The 14,249-nt window shown below is 36.7% G+C and overlaps 1 protein-coding gene across 2 annotated transcripts in view; it reads left to right on the top strand.

Annotated features, from left to right (window-relative positions):
* The window catches only part of LOC145248986 (uncharacterized), a 150,242-nt gene that overhangs the window by 130,772 nt on the left and 5,221 nt on the right, over positions 1 to 14,249 (top strand). For both annotated transcript variants that reach the window (XR_013863442.1, XR_013863441.1), the window contains one exon: positions 6,458 to 6,738. The gene's annotated coding sequence lies outside the window, so the exon portion shown is untranslated. The remainder of the gene's footprint in view (positions 1 to 6,457; positions 6,739 to 14,249) is intronic.

Genomic DNA, 14,249 nt, shown 5'->3' with positions numbered 1-14,249 from the left:
GTAAGTAATATCTCTATGTTGTTTTAGTTGTATGTGGGAAATTAAAAACTCATGATTGAATCCATTTTTTTATCTCATCCTTTGCCATTTTTAGGTTTCAAAGCCCACACAATAGTTGGACGAAACAATGAATTTCAGGTCTTCCCTTCCATTCATTTTAATTCGTACCATTTGATTTTTTTTTTATCCTTTGTTTGTCATAAAATCAGTAAAATGTTTCTTGACACATAAAATTTACAGAAGAAAAAGGATTTTTTAAATATTGCTAACAGTGTTTTTTGTTGCGAGGCAAATGAAAATTGCAACAAATTTCTGTTGTGACCTTTTCCTACGGAGGTAGTTATCAAACTCTGGAATGAGTTTTTAAGTCATCCTCCGACTCCATGTAGACGAAATAGCTTAACAACAGCAACAAAAAGGGGGTCTCATTTCGCAGAACAATGTACAAACAACTCCAACTTTGTGAATGGACTTTCTTCAACTGCCAGGCATTTGTTGACGACTTCAGTAGAGGATGCTTTTTATAACCCTCAAAGCACTCTGAATGCACGTGATCATCGCACGAGTTGTCAAAGTTGCAGTAAAAGACAAATTCTCATTAATCGAGAAAACATTAAGTCCTCGTTCTCAAATTATGCAATTTTAAATTAAACAAAACATCAAAATAATTCTAGTTATTTGCGGACTGTTATCCTCATCTTCATAGTTGTTTCACAATGTTTGAGCAGTCCTGGATATGACCTTAAACTATATCCGATTGTGAGGCCCCAACTTGTGGGTTTTGAGAAGTGTGGAGCAACCCCTTAATTTCCATTGCTCCCAGGTCCACTCTGACCCGGGGTGGTAGTACCTGTAAGGGTCCCAACTATGGATTAAATAGAACCCGACTTGAAAAAAAAACCCAAATATATTCTATCAAAAACTTTTCTTCAAAAATCACAAGATGTTATCCTCATCTTCAATGTTTGAGCCAAATATTCCTCTGGCCTTCGTCTAGTGGTGAGACAACAACAACTATGGAAGGCAGTAATTACTGAGGATATAGTTGAGGGACTCAGCATTCCCATCCTATCATAGTTAACCACCTGATGAAGGCCAGAGAAATGTGAATGGATTGTGAAATATCAAGATGAGGATAGTAGTCCACAAATAAACAAATTACTCATCTCAAAGGATTCCAATAATAAATCAAATTTATTACTTTTAAAAAACAATTGAACTATGTGATTTGTCACTTTTACTCTCTGAACTCTGAACATAAACCTGTGAAGATATTATGTATTAATATTTTTCTGACGGATCAACCGTTGCACAGAAAAATCTTATATGCTTGTGCTCTAGCCCTATACCTCATATCACCATTTTCAAGATTATTTGTTAATTTCTAACAGAAAGCAAGGCATCACCATTGCCTTTTCTGGATGGCCAATGTGAACACAAGCTCCAACCATATTATTATAAACAACCCTATGACAAAATTAATACTACCGATCCCAGCCCTGAACTCCATCTACCATGTGTGGACACACTCACACACACACAGTTATCTTTTGCTAAATATACAAGTGTCTTAAAATGCTTTCAAGATTTTAATATTTTCCAAACTGAATAATATTGCACCATTTTTATTCCCATACTTACACAACTGTTTAAGCGTTGCCTTAAGGAGAAGTGCTTTCCAACACCCTGGAAAACCTCATCAGTATGGCCTGTATTTAAGAATTCAGGTGATAAGTAATCTCCCTCTCAGTACAGACCAATAAGTCTCCTGTGTGTCATGAGTAAGTTGTTGGAATCCATATTAAATAAAGTAGTAGTCAACCACCTCAGCAGAAACAACCTTCTTAGTGACATGCAATATGGTTTCCACTCCGCAAGATCTACAACAGATGTGCTAACGGTTATATCTCATAAGATTAGTGAATCTCTTGACAAAGGCTTCCTTTCCAGGGCAGTTGCTCTTGACATATTGAAGGCCTTCGATAAGGTATGGTATAAGGGCCTACTTCACAAGATTTCCAGCTACGGTATAACTGGAAATGTTTTCTCAATCATTAAATCATTTCTCTCCGATAGGTTCATAAGAGTAGTGGTTGATGGGCAAAAATCAGAGGGCCACATTATTAATGTTGGAGTTGAACTCTCTTCCTGACCTACATCAGTGATCTCTCAAAACACATACTTAAATCATTCGTTGACATCTATACTGATGACTCGCCCACTATGGCCATAAATGACAAGGTTCTCTCTAATTCTCTCTCTTCTGATGTTGAGCGCGTGGTACAGTGGGGGAAGAGGTGGCTGGTTACTTTTAATGCATCTAAAACCAAGCTTCTATCTTTACATCATCGATGCTCTGATCCCCATCTGGCATCAATTGAAATGCATGGCTCTCGTCTTGGGGAGGCTCCATATTTTGACAAGCTTTTGGGTTTAACCTTTACTCCTGATCAGAAATAGAACACGTACATCAGGTCTGTTGCCAAGGACGCTGGGCAAATGGTAGGATCCTTCTACTGCTCCAGAAGATATCTCACTACTGATGCAATTCTCTATCTGTATAAAAGCCAAGTACGTTCAAGGATGGAGTACTGCTGCCACATCTGGGAAGGAGCTGCTAAAAACAGCCTATCCTGCCTTGACAGAGTACAAAATAGACTTTGTGGCTTAGTGGGGGATGCCCTTTTCTCTTCCCTGCAGCCTCTCTCCCACAGAAGAGACGTTGCGAGCTTGTCTTTGTTTTATCGTTATTTCCATGGCAAATGCTCATCTGAGCTCCAGTCTCTCGTCCCACCTCGCCAATCTTTCACAAGAAACACCCGTCTGGCTGAAACTACTGTCAATAATTTTCCCCACTCTTTATCTGTGCCTAAATCCAAACGTAGATTCCATGAGCAGAGCTTCTTTCTCAGAAGTGCACGACTGTGGAACTCTCTTCCGCTTGCCTGTTTCCCACCTGACTACAACCTGGATGTCTTCAAGCCCAACATAAACAAATTCCTGACAAACCGCCCTATTAGTAAGACATTCTATCAAATCTTCAATACTAATGATTATTACAATACTATCTCATTGATTACTGTACACGCAATAACTCTTATCCTTGAGTGGTCTCCGTGTCTTGATAAGTGGTGACGTCCATGTAAAAAAAAAAAAAACATTGACTTCCTTCAGCTATAATCGAAACTGAAATCAAAACTTTTGAAGAATTCTTAGTAAAATTATTTATTTCAAGAAATTGAAGATCTTAACAATGAAATGACAGTCGGAAAAAAAAGATTTAAGCGTGATACAGAAAATAATGCACATGCTATCGTATTAATATATAGATTATTTTTGCTGAGAACATTTTTTATTTTGGATTGTAAAAATAAAGGTTTTATTTTAGGTCTTCTTTGTTTTATGGTATATCAACCCTTTTTAGATTATTTCCTTTCAAATGAAAATACCGATAATTACATTGTATGAATCTCATAATATAGATATCAGTATGTAATAAGGATATAACATAGGTAATAAAGGAAGTGCTTTCGATAAGTTTCCAAACTTTTTTGTGCAGACATTTAAGATCAACATTGACTCCTGAAAATTCAGTGTGTTTTTGCTATACATTTTATGAGATGACTGACCAATTTTTATGATTTCAGGTTCAAATGAACAGCTACAGCAGGAAGATGAATACACTCTACTAAAGCCTGGTTGTCACAACAATTTCAAAAATATAATGTGGATATTAGGACACTTTAGGAGAATGATATGCAATGAAATTCTGTTTTAAACTTGGAAAAAATGCCACAGAAATGTATGGAATGCTTCAAACTGTTTTTGTTACCATCTTGCATGAATGAAGCATCAGTTTTTGAGTGGCATAAGAGATTCAAGGAAGGCAAGGAATCTGTGAGGGATGATGAGGTGTGGGAGGAGTAAGAAATTCAAAACACCAAAGTTGATCGGCCAAATAAAAAATTTCATGCATAAGAATCATTGTGTGTCTATAGAGACAATAAGTGCACAGTTTGATGTCAGTGTGGGAACTGTACATATAATTATTCATGAAGACTGAAGATGGGGAAGATTTGTGTGAAGTTTGTTCCAAGGGAGCTCAGAGAAGATCAGAAAGAAAGACGTTGTCATAACAGTAGGAAGATGGTCGAGTTGATCAATTCAGATTTTGCAGTTATTGATGCTCTGGTGACCTGCAATAAAAGCTGGATCTAGTGCTATGACCCGGAGACCAAGAGACAGAGTTCTCAGTGGAAACATGGTGTGCTCTCCTTGACTCAACACAGCTAGACAGAGCAAATCCATCCAGAAACTTATGATGATCTCTTTTTATGACAACACGGGCATGATCTACATGCACTGGGTTCTCATTGGACAGACAGTCAACAAGGAATACTATGTTGAGGTTTTAAGGGAGTGCAGGAAGAGATTCTGTTAGAAGAGGCCAGCACTCTTCAAATTCGATCAGTAGCATTTTCACCAAGACAATACACCAGTTCACAACTCCATCCTTGTCATGGACTATTTGACTAAGACAAAAGGCATCAAAACACTTCCTCACCCTCCCTATCATCCAGACCTTGCTCCCTGTGACTTTTGATTATTCCCTAAGCTCAAGAAAAACCTTAGAGGCTGTCATCATGAGACAATTGAGATGAAATGTTATGACGAGGGTTATTTATAAACTAACACAAGAGGACTTTGAAGGGGCCTTCTAGAAGTTATTGGAACAGTACAACTAGTGCATTACAGCCGGAGGAGATTACTTCAAAGGGGACTAGAATTTTAATTGTGTACTATCAATAAAAGTGCCCATATGAAAAAGTCTAGAAACTTATTTAAGGCACTGTAAAGAACCTACTGTTACTTTTATAAAATTATTTTATATAATGACTTGAATCAAAGTTTAAAATGCAAAAGTCAAGTATCATGATTCAAGTGTGCTCTAAACAGAAACATTCATTTCAAACGCGCCCCTGTCATATCAAAGAACCTACTGTTGATTTTCTATGCCGGGTCTTTCTGCTTGTGTGGTAATAAGTTCTCAAATGCACTTGTGATGTTAAGCTGTATAAGGCATTAACTTTAGTCAAAATCACCAGTTCATTTTTTATCATATTTTTTAATTATTGATACTTATCAAAGACATTCCGATACAAAACCTATCTATGAACACTGCCAGGCAAACGTAGTACATTTGTGTAAAATTTGAAAAAAAATTGGCCAAGCTATTTAAGAGTGCCTAGGGAATGAACTCCTACGCACACACACAAAGTTCCTTTTGTACATTATTCAGCTGACAATTAGGATGTAAATCTTAAGTTGAAATATATAAAAGTTTTTTTTTGGGGGGGAGGGGGTCTAAAAAGACTATGACTCATATATCAGCTTTCTTCATCTCGCACACATGTTCTTACACACTAACATGAGTTAGGCAAACAGAAATGAATTGCTACTCACAATGCACTAACAAGAACAAGGTAAACCAACACACATACACAATGTCACACTGTCAAATACTTATATTCATTACATATGCATATATTCACACTATGAATATTTTGTCTTGTGACTACTAATACAAATTTCTTCACCAAACTCATGTTTGTACAAATGACTGAAAGAACTTTTATATTTTTATCTCTTGTATAAAAATGTTTTGTTATAACATTTCGCTTTTCTCAATTTTTGCATTTACAAAACTCTGTTTATGTTTTAGGTAACATTTGATAACTAGTAACCCTTCTATTCTCTCAATCTTTCATTCATTTCCGTTTCATATGCATGCATGTCCACACACATATATATATATATATATATATATATATATATATATATATATATATATATATACATACATATATATATATATATTCTTCATTTTTTTCTTTTAGCAAAGCATAACTTTCATACCCAACAATTCATATTAAATGTTGGTACAGTTCTTTGCAATATAAACAAGATATTATGATCACCTAAAAATGGTCCTACTAAGGAACTACGCCATTATATATCCTAGCACCTCATGTTTTCATCGTGGAAAGCACAAATATGGGACATTTTTCAAACTATAACTTTTTATGAGCCGAACCACTAAAGAAGCAAATTGGCGAAGTGATTGCACATGGTTGAGTACATATTGTTGGTTTATCCAGTTGTTCGCTTAGGCGTGCAACACTTTGCATCAACTTGACTTTTGTTGTGATGTGGTTCAACCACATGACTGTTTGTTTGTATTTAACGAGAGTAAAAATGGCTGGAATCAATTGATGCTGAAAGTTGGAAAGTGTCAATTTACCAGTTATTGCTTTTAGTATTGTATCTGATAGAATAAATTGTGTATCTTACATATGTGTATTGTTTTTCATTTGATAAAGTGATTATAAATGCTACACAAAATAACTTGTATTATTCACTCCAATTGTGGAATTTAACCATTATATCTTTATATTAGACTTAACCTGAGACATCCGCTCTTTTGGCTGACTCTGGCAAATCAGAAATGTGGAAAACTAATTTGCTACACAAGACTTTGGTACCATGGTTAGGATTGACGAAACAAAGATTAAAACCATGTCATGGTGAAATGCCAATCAAAGTAGTCCATGATGAGAACAATGAAACAGAAACTTTACAATGAAGAGTGTTGATATTAACTCTACCAACAGAAAATGGTCATTAAGAAAGAGAGAAAAATATATAAAAATAAATGCATGTTTAAACAAGATAAAACTGGTAAGTCAAGTCTTTTTGATTTTCCTTTATTTTTACTTGTCATAAATAATAAATTTAATGCTATCATATGATCCTGCAGGAATTTTACAGTTAACTAATCAAAGCCATGTCTTTTAATTGAGACATCACATAAGTTCTGTCTGGATCTAAATTCTGTGAGATTTGATAAGTGGGAAAGCTTTATGGAGTTCAAAAATACTTATAAATCATGTGTACTTGAATACATTCACCTTTATGTAATTTTGTTTTACAGCAACAATCAAAATTTCCCTCAGGTGAAATGCTCTTAACTTTTAATAGGCAATCATCTAGCAGGGTCGACTATGGGTGATGCATTCTTAGCCTAGTTGTCCTGTCTGTTCGACTGAAATAACACCACTTATGGATGAAGAGACCAATGCAAGAGTGGCAAAGGTCACAAACATCAGTGTGCATACTTCTCTGGAGCAGCATTCTCCTCCCTTGCTTTCAGATGCTGATTCGGGGATTTTCTCCATCTTGAGTGATTATCTGCAACTCTCTCCCAGGATCCAATGTCAATGTAAATTACCTTTATGTCATTTCTCACAGCATCCTTGTATATAAGTTAGGGGTCGCCGATGGGCCTCTTCTCAGATGCCAGCTCTCCATACAGAATGTCCTTTGGAATATGTCCAACCAGCATAGTTTGCATTGTGTGTACAGGCTAGGAAGACTCGCATAGGATTGAACCTGCCAAGGGTGCAGTGGAGGTTTCGTAGGTGGAAGCTGCCTGGCATAGGCAGTTCATGTATTGTTGCCGTACAGCAGTATGTTGATGATGCAGGTGTTGTACAAAGGCAGTTCAATAAATCACTTTAGCTTAACTCAACCTTAGAAACAGATACGCAAATAATACCTTATATCTATAATAATGGATGTGAGGTAAGCAAGCATTATAGCTGCTTTTCCAATCATCTTGTTGATTTCAATGTCAAGGAAGAGGTTGTCATTATGGTGGAGCCAAGGTATGTAAGCTATTGAATGACTTCGAGTTCATAGTTATCAATAGTGAAGGCAGGTGGTCGCTTTATGTCTTATCCTAAAACATTTGTCTTATTCAAGCTAATGGTACCTCTAAAATCTTTGCAGACCTGTAAAAAGCAGCCCATCAATGCCATGTCAATAAACAGCATATCTCTGATAAAAACGTTGCATACTTTAGTCCTGGCTCTGAGGCAAGGTTGAACAACCTGCTGTCTGATCTCCAGTTGCAGTGTCAAAGGTGTGCTTCCGGAGGATGGCAAAGAAGATCCCAAAGAGTGTTGGAGCAAGAACACAGTTTCACTTGACTCCATTTCAGATACTGAAGGGGTAAAGAGCTCTCGTCTATCTTGATTGCCTACTTCCTGTTGGTGTGGAAGGACTCCATTATGCACTGCAGTTCGAGAGGATCTTGAACAGGCTATCTCTGCTGATAAGGCCAAATGCCTTGGCAAGATCTAGAAATCAATGTACACAAGCATCTGCTTTTCTCTAAACTTTGGAGTTGGCAGGGCGGAAAGATCATGTCTGCCATTGATCTTTTCATTTGGAAACCACATGGATTCAGAGTAGACACATTCTACCAGCTTTTACATATGAATCAGGATTGACTTATTTTTATAGAGGGTTATGATTTTGGCATCCTTCATGTCCTGTAACTTCCTCTTGCCAGCATTGACAGAGAACTCTATGTAGCAGAAACAGAAGTATTCTTGCAGTGCTTGATCAAATCGGATGGGTTGGGGGGTCCTATTGCTACCTGAAGCACTGCCGTCCATGGCCTTATTCAGCTAACCTACAGATGGCTCTACATCTAGCTCCTTTGTGATAGATAGACATTTGATGGTGTCAAGAACTGAGGAAGACAGTATTCTATCTGAAGGCGAGTAAATAGTACTCCATCCATCTTTCCATCTGCTGAAACTTGTCTGCAATCATTTCTAGAATTTGAGGGGAGTTGTCGTGTTCTGAACTGGTTCAAGCGTCTTCTGATCTTACCTTTATGGACAACTGTTTGGGTGTCTTGTACAAAATCTTTAAGTCTCCTTCTTATATTATGTTAGAGTCCTTCTCCTTCATTATATGTTGTTGAAACTTTTTATACAACTTCTGACTTTTTATTATCAGACTTTTATCCCTACTTATATATAAAAAGCAGTTTGCGTGTGCGTGCATGTAAGAGTTCATTATGAACTCTGAAACGGCTGGGCTGATATTTTTGGAAATTTCATACAAATATACTTCATATGTCTGGGTGTGTTTTTAGATAGGTGTTTGTATTAGAATACCTTCAATAACTATCGATAACCGAAAAAATCCAATTGAAGAATGGACAGTCTGCTTTGGACCAAAATTAACACCCTTATAAAGTCTAGCATCACAAATGCATTTGACAAGTTTTATCACCATGCAAGTAGAAAAGTCCAGCATATAAAATCAATAACAGGTTCTTTGATAAGACAAGAGTGCATTCAAAATGAATATTTCTATTTGGAGCACAATTAAGTCAGGATACTTGTCTTTTGCAATTTAAACTTTACTTCAATCAATTATATAAAAATAATTTTATAAAGTCAACACTAAGTTGTCTACAATGCAATGTAAATGACAATGTATTGTGGGGTAAGTCACTGTGAGGAGGCATGTGAAGCTTCCTCCTGGTGTATTGTGGTTCATCCCAGACTAAAATGGGCAATTTCACAGATTTCGATAACAAAAGTATTGAAAGTGTTGAACATTATTGATTCCTCATTCAATCCCGGGCAACATCGGGCTTTTCTGCTAGTATTGAACAAATTTGACTAAAATGAACTAACAATGTCCTCAGAATCTTTCTTATTAGAGGCAATTATCCAACTGACATAAGTTAGGGTTAGCCAAAACCTAACACACACATTTATGCGGGGATGTGCACCAGGTGACAGTACAAAGGCAGTTCAATAAATCACTTCAGTTTAACCCATTTTTAAGGACCACACATAAAATGTTTAATATTTACTGAACATTTTTTTTTTTTCAGAAATATTTTTAATTAACACTAAATATCTATGTGTATATCTACAGGTTTTTTTGCAACAATTTGGCAACACTGTTATGTAAATCACTTTATTGTAGAAATTGTGGAAAGGGTGACCAGTTGTCAAATCGGACTACTTCATTCAATATTTTCTCTGAAAGTATTGCTCATACCTAGTTGATATTTTTATCTTATATTTATAAATGTTTAAAATATATATGACATGTGTCTGTAACATGCCTTAAAAGTCAGGTCCTAAAAAAAAAAAAGGACTATGGGCTAGTGCACAATATAATTTCTGTTTGTGTTTTGGACCTTTTTGAAAACGTGTTGCAAATTAGTTTTTTGTAGTTTTAGAATACTTTACACATAAATATAACATTCTACTCACATTTATAATTAGTTATATTGTTATAAATGATAGATATTCTGAGTCATTCATATCTAAATCAGTTCATGTAGACCATTTACATTGCTTCAATGTGCCCATGGTCCTAATAAAAAGGACCAAATTTTAAAATGACAATCTGGAAAATATAGGTAGAATTCATTTTTGTAGTTTGATATGCAGTAATTTGCATATCTAAATTTACATGCTAAAATGACGTAATAAAAGACCTGAAGTCAATATGACGGTAAGTTGAGTTTGGAAAACCGAACTGAACAGATCGGAGATTATAACGGCGTTCGAATGCTGACAAGAGTCCTGTCTGATTTGATTACAAGCTATTTCGGCAAAGAACTTTGAAAATTGAAAGTGTTGAGAGAATGGGAATATTACATGATATGGGTCGATTTTTAAAGTTGAAGGCGTTGAAAAAAGAGAAATATTGAACAAGTCGTGTCAAGGTTTGGAGGTATCGAAAAGGAGAAAAATTGAAATAATTCATGTCGACTTTTAAAAAAGTGTCAAGAGAATTGATGTTGAATTTTAAAAACTCCCGGTAGGATTTGTTGGATTTTCTCTTTTAATTGTCATCATGAAGTGAACGTGTTGGAATATGATTTGGTTAAATGTTGGAGGCACATTCAGAAGTCAACAAGAAAATTTGCCATGCTATGGATAATTTAAAATACGTGCAAATTTATTGAAACACTTAACCGGTAGTTATTTTCATAAAAACATAAAATGTTTAATAGCATTTAAATGTAACATGCTTTAAATATTTCAATACACTTTAGCCAGAAGTTAAACGATTTTTTGTTAATATACGATTATTCGGTTGAATATTAAATACTCATTTGAAAGTCAAAGTGGAAATTCGTCATGCTGTGGATAATTTTATATGCATAATCAAAAGTCAGACTTTGCAAAAATTTGATGCTAAGGAGAATACGCATTCGAAGCTTGGACTTGACGATAATTTGTTGAACTATGGAAAAAATTTTATATGTACATGCAAGTCGAACTTTGAAAATTCATCGTTGTATAGAAGTTTGAATGGCAATTCAAGTGACGGACTCTGAAATTCCGTTGTATTTAAAAAAAAAGAAAAAGTTGTTGCTTTTAAACAAGGGTTATTTTAATGAAAGTACAATTCAAGTTGGATTTATTTTTTGTTTGATAAAAGAACTTACAATGCGATTCGATGAACTTGTGTAAAACGAAATTCAATGTGCTTAGCTGGTTAGTGAGAGCTAGCTGTGTGTCTAGTAGAGGTCCGAGTTGCAAGGGAAGAGGCTAGAAGGTATCCAAGGTGATGAGCTATCTTTAAGAATCAGGGGGATGTAGTTTGATATGCAGTAATTTGTATATCAAAATTTACACGTTAAAATGACGTAATAAAAGACCTGAAGTCAAGATAGCAGTGAGTCGAGTTTGGAGAATCAGACTGAACAGATCGAAGATTATAACGGCATTTGAATGCTGACAAAAGTCCAGTTTGATTTGACTACAATTTTATAACAATTTTATTTTATATTTTGAAGCAAAAATAAACATAATTACCAAAAAAAAATAACTAAAAAAAAATTTGGGCATTAATGGGTTAACTCAACCGTAGCAGAAACAGATATGGAAATAATACATTATATTTATAATTTCATAAACTTTCGTTTAACACCTATTTTACATGCTGGTTTTTAGAAACTGACTTCCAAACTAACCTATCTCTGACCAAGTGTTTATTTATCCTTCTTTCTCTTAAATTTATATTTATTACTTCTTTCCATGTTTTTTTGTTTTTCTTACCAATTTACCATGCTATGTCAACTATTCTACTAATCCAAAAAATCTCACCTGTTCTTTCAATGTGACTAAACTAACAAAGTCTCCTGTCTTGCACAGAATTCCCTATATTGTCCAGATTTTATCTTCCTCTGAGCTCATCAGATCTAAGGTTGTTTTTAAGATTCGTATTACACACCCATTGTATAATTCTCATATGATTTCGTTCCATACAATGCATGTACTCAACCTTTACTAGCCAGGTTTTACTTCCATACACTGTCATACTTTGTACACATGTTTCATAGACTTTATTCATTGGTCAGTAATGGTAACAATTTGCTAGTTAGTAAATGCATCCACTTTTCATTTTTGCAATGGTTCAAAACCAATTGCTGTATTTTCAAATGGCACAGATGTTATCTTTTTTATTACATAGGAATCACCTCTTATCAAGGCCCAGAGGCCACTTGAGGATACGGGTTAATGAGTGTACAGTAGTCAATGGAACAATAGTGTAGTAATCGTTGCCTTCAGGTTTCAGTTGGTTTAAATTCTGATCAGTATAACATATTAAAAGTTGGTTAATTTTTAATTTGTTGTGGACAAACAAGACATAACTGAGTTTTCTTACGTTGCATGATGATGAAAAGTCATCAGATAGGTTTCAATTGCCCCTTTTTAAATGGAAGGAAGTTGAATCATTGATTTTGGATGCTATTGGTAGTGATACATTTTCAACTAGTAATTTAGTCAGGCCTGCAATTCAACCAGGTTCTGTCGCTCAAAATGCAGAGATTAAAATATATATTTTTTTTTATCATGCTTATTTTTATTCCTATGACCTTCACCTTCACCGAGAGGCACGACTTATATGATCTTCACCGAGGTGCGCGACTTGACACACAAAAAAAACAGCCTCTTAATCACCTGCTAACGCACGCGTCACTGTAACGTCCAATGACAACCACAACCTTCTCACTCGACCTGCCTTTTATACCACTATCTCAATCCCTCCTCTTGCGCATGCAGATTCCTGACAACCTCGAGACTTCCGCTTATAAAAACCCAAGTTTTGTTGTCGCGCATGCCTATACAAGGCACAAACACATGGGCGTTTGTTTTGTTGGTAAGTACTACATTCCCCCCTGATCTGATGATCACATAGGGTGCACTCCGGGGGTGGCCTCTTAGTTCGTTGGCTTCTGCGAAGGGTGGTATTTACAATCTCGGATTCAGGTTCTGGTTCTGGTTCTGATCCTGCCTGATCAGACGAACTACAACTACCACTCTCTTGCTCGGTGACCTCACTCATCAGCAGCTCATCATCTGATGATTCATCGCTCTCTGTAGTTGTGGGATGTACTTCACTAGCTGGGCGAAGATCGCGCACATGGCGTGGGGTTCCATCAACAAGGACTGACTGCTGGCTGACCACTCCAGATATTCGTCCTCGCTTGAACTTGGTGTGCACCGGTTTCCAGGGGGTCTAACCCAAACTGGATCCCCTACCTTGTATTTGTCATGACTCTCCTCGTCGATTGGTTGGACAGTGTCAATGCCCTTTATCCTAACACGGTATTTGTGTATGGCATTGGCCGGTGCTGTTGTTAGTGTCTTCCCATCCTTTGGTGTGATGTTATACCAATACGTGGCCTCCGTAATGGTGCATTGCTTTCTGGCAGCAATTCTCTTGATGCTGCGATGGCTCCTCTCAGCAATGCCATTCCCTGATGGCACATGAGCACATCGCAGTCGTAGTTGGACACCCCACTCATTCAACAACTGCCGAACTTGGTGGCTACAAAAAGCAGCATCGTTGTCCGTCAATATCTCTTCCGGAGCACCTCGCTCAGAAAAGATAGATGACAGTTGGCGGACAATATTCGCTGAGTCCTGCCTGGTCATTTGCTGCCACACCGCAAAACGAGTGGGTCCACAGTCGATAAGGGTTAGAAAGGGCTTACCACTGTAATGGGTAATATCCATCGCTACTCGTTGCCACACATGCTCAACTTCCAATCACCCCTTCTGCCATTGCTCAGATGCAGGATCGATAGACTGGCATGCCTCACAGTGCTTGATGATCTGCCTGACATCCGCCCTTGTCACTGCCGGGTCCACACACCTCGCAAAATACAAAGTTCTTTTGATACCTGGATATCCACTCTGCACATGAATTCTTTGTATTTGGCATGAGCTAATCGCGCCAACTATGCAAGATCGAGCAGCGAACTCCACGCCTTTCTTCACAGCTTCATACCATTTGTGAGGCACACAGGTTAGTTGGTCTGCACGATTACAGTGTGATGCCACGAGCGTTAC

Source organism: Euprymna scolopes, chromosome 27 (assembly GCF_053919585.1).
Source record: "Euprymna scolopes isolate OS-2025 chromosome 27, ASM5391958v1, whole genome shotgun sequence".
Classification (NCBI taxonomy): domain Eukaryota; kingdom Metazoa; phylum Mollusca; class Cephalopoda; order Sepiida; family Sepiolidae; genus Euprymna; species Euprymna scolopes.
Note: the sequence above shows the minus strand (reverse complement) of the source record. Positions and strands in the feature narration are given on the sequence as shown.